The 3,503-nt window shown below is 54.7% G+C and overlaps 1 long non-coding RNA gene across 1 annotated transcript; it reads left to right on the top strand.

Moving 5' to 3' along the window:
• Positions 1–1,608: 1,608 nt before the first annotated feature.
• Positions 1,609–3,497, top strand: LOC127749133 (uncharacterized). The gene is made up of 3 exons (XR_008010978.1): positions 1,609–1,924; positions 2,121–2,235; positions 3,311–3,497. It is a non-coding gene; the product is annotated as an uncharacterized LOC127749133 (long non-coding RNA).
• Positions 3,498–3,503: the final 6 nt, after the last annotated feature.

Raw genomic sequence — 3,503 nt, 5'->3', positions numbered from 1 at the left:
GGGGCGGGGCGGGGCGCGTGCGAACACGCATGTCTGCGTGATTGGGTGTGAGGCACGGCGGGGCGAAGCAAGTGACTGAGGGGAAAAGCGGGAAAGAAAGAAAAAGGGGAAAAGAAAAGGAGGAGAGCCGCTTTGCACTCGTATTGCATTCTTGCGCGCGAAAAGAGGGCGGCGGAGCGGGGCGAGGCCACTCGAATGTGTCATTGGGTGTGTCCCGGAGACGTGGAATTATTAACGTATTTCAAAGGCAGCAGCAGCAGCAGCGGCGGCGGCGGGGCAGGCCCCTCGCGGAGGCAATAAGTAAGGGTCCCATGAGGCGCTGTCGGCGAGGGCGCGCGCGAGGGCCGTCCCCGCTGCTCCCCCGCCACCAGGACGTCGCCGCCGTCGCCGTCCTCGTGTCGAAAGCTGCGCCATTCCTTTAGTGTTTGTTCCGCCGGGCGCGACGCGCCGGCCGCCGCTCTTTTGAGGGTAATAAGAAGGGAGGCTGCGTGCGTGTCAGTGTGTCAGCCGGCGCAGGCGCAGGCCCGGCGGGGTACTTAATGTCTTATTTTCCCATGCACTTCCTCCTCCCCCCGTGCTCCCCCTCGCCGCGCCCGCGCGCGCGCAGCGCCTCCCCCACACCACCTAATGGTAATCACAGGCCGGGTGTCGCCTGCCCAGGACCCGGGGACCGTCTCTAAACTGCGCCATTTCGTGGTCGCTGTGTGTGTGTTGGTGTGTGTCTGTGTTGGTGTGTGTGGGTGTGCGTGGGTGGGGTGGCGGAGGGGGAGGTGGGCGGGGGAGGGGGTAGTAGGTGATTATCCCAGTGGCGGGTGAGGCTGGGCTGGGCCTGCCCTGGGGGTGCACACACAAGGCCATAGTGATGGGCATCACAATAATAATCACAATTAGAGTGCAGCAACACAGCGTCTGTTGCACTGGAGGAGAAAATGTGACAGGGGTTGGTCGGTTCATGAACGGGGTTGATCAACGTTGCTGCTTTCACGTAAAATGTTAGGCAGCAGATATTGATTACGAACCATACGATAAACCAATATCACGCATTGTTTCAATACTATCTAATAAATTAGGATTGATCACAATAGTTCAAAGTCAGTGGGGAAATCTTATTTCTAACTTAAAAGAACTTCCGTTAAAAATTTTTAACAACTTTCTAGTGATTAAAAACAAACAAACGTGGGTCTACTGTACAGCAAGCAGGATCTACGACCAGACCTTAACCAAATATCAGTTCATTTTACAACATCAACAATGGTGATGCTAAGAGCATTGACATTTCAGAAAGACAGGATCTAGTTTTCATCAATAATATGAAGTTTGTTTGTACTAACCTGAAACGGACTGCCAAACCTTTTAATGACCAGGGCAACTTCTTTCTAAATATCTCTCTGGTATCAAAACTAAAATTAAAAAGTAACATATAATATAATAAACTATAATATATAATATCTCATAAAAGCAGACATAAACAAGTAGACGCGGACGACAAACTTTCCACCTACAGCTGTAAAGCAAAACATAACAAGTAGAGTCGTGTCGTCTGCACTCCGCCGCTGGTCACCTTCTTTCTTTTTGTCTTCACCATTTCCCTCCATTTGCGCACTCGCCTTGGCTGGATGCAGTTGGACTGTTCGCGGCCGGGCATAGCCTACCTACTCCGCAGTAATTTTGATATTGAAAGTTCAACAAACATAGACTAAACGTGTTCTCAGAATATTCAACAAACACCATACATAACCGTGAGTCTAAGTAAGGTGGCGTAGCCCGTAGTGCAGGCGACATTATGAGTTGAACGTTTCGAAGGCCGGGGGCAGGGCAAGGGTGTAGAGGTTATCTACCGTGAAACACCCGCAACGTCAGCCTGTTCTAGTGAGACAATGAACTGGATTGAACCGTCCACCGCGTTCGCCACAAGTGAGCTTAGGTACGTGCCCTATGAACGGATAATTGTTCAGAGAGATATTTCAATTCCCTCGATGGTAGTGTTGATGGTTGTTGCTTTCCGTATTTGTAGGCTCTTTATTGCGTTGTGGAGTTTTTCTAGCATTTATAACCCCATTTCAATAGAAGACTGATAATTGGAGTTGTTTTCTTTATCCGTCTGAAACTGTGTTGCTCAGATGCCATGCTGGTCGAAAGATGCGGACGGGACTTCAAACAGCCATAACCTCTCATCCAAAGTGGCCGCGCCGCGGCCATCTTAGCTGCTCGCACAGGGAATGACAAAGATAGCAGGTCAGTAACAACACGCTAAAATCTTATGAACACTTTCTTTTACATCTTTCTGGGTTCTGTGTTACGTGCTACGCATGCACACAAAAATCGGTTGTCGTGAGTTTAAATGTTCAGTGGATTTTAGTGTGCATTCTTGTAGAGCAGGCAGATTTTGAGCTGCGATATTTATTCGTTCGTTGACGAGAGAGCTGACACCTTGAAGTGCTTGCTGACAACTTAGTACGAGCACCTCCCGGGGACTGTACAGAGAAAGTGTTGAGTGTGGGCTATCGCTCGCCTGAGAAAGCCTACTTGCATTCGTCTGACCTGCCGGTTGGTTTCCGCGACAGAGTCAGGAGGGAACCCCACCCCCCGACCTGCGACGCACTACGCCCTGCCGCCGCCGCCGCTACTACCGCCCTTTGGCGCGCCGGTGGGAGGCGGAGAGGAAAAGGGGGCGGCAGCGAAAAAATGCATTACGAGCAAATTGTTTCTCGTGTTTCCCCGGCCGCCGCGAGGGGGGTGTCTGCTGTCGCTCTGCATGCGCCGAACACGGCGGCGTCACGTGCGAACCTCCGTGCGCCCCGGCCCGGCGGCCCGCGAGTGGTGCCTTCCTTATTCAGCCCCGGCGGCGTGAGTGCATTCGACCCCTCCGCCCACCCCCTGAACATGGGCAAGTTGTCGCTGAAACTCGAGCAGCGCGCTGCAGCGGCGGCGCGGGGGCGGCGCGGGGGCGGCGCGAGGGCGGCGCGAGGGCGGCGCGGGGGCGGCGCGGGGGCGGCCGCGCCTCCTGCCGCTCTGGCCAGTTCCTGTTTCGGCGGCGCCGGCCGTCCAATTAGCGGCGGCGCGTTTTTGCCATCAGCTGATCTCACATGATGGTGCGGGAGGGATGTCGCTGCCGGCTGCGGGGGGTTTAATCTTGCTTCTAATCCTCTCGCCCTCCATCCTTTCCCTTCTTTTTCCTCGTCTTTCTGCTTCTCTTCACGCTCGTCCGGTCCTTCCCTGCGTCGTTTAGAACAGTGACCTCCTCCTGGCGTCGTCGTCGGCCTTATCATAGAGACGGCGGCATCCTTGATGGTTTCTCTTTGTCGACCAGATTCGTGACACCCACCTCGACGACGCCTACCTCGACGACGCCTACCTCGACGACGCCTACCTCGACGACGCCTACCTCGACGACGCCTACTTCCACGACGCCTAGCCCCGCAACGACCAGCTCTACGACCTCCTCCGCGACGTCCTCCTCCACGACGTCCTCCTCCACGACGTCCTCCTCCACGACGTCCTCC

Source organism: Frankliniella occidentalis, unplaced genomic scaffold, assembly GCF_000697945.3.
Source record: "Frankliniella occidentalis isolate FOCC.00 unplaced genomic scaffold, Focc_3.1 Scaffold33, whole genome shotgun sequence".
Lineage (NCBI taxonomy): Eukaryota > Metazoa > Arthropoda > Insecta > Thysanoptera > Thripidae > Frankliniella > Frankliniella occidentalis.
This window is presented reverse-complemented; position numbering and strand designations above follow the sequence as displayed.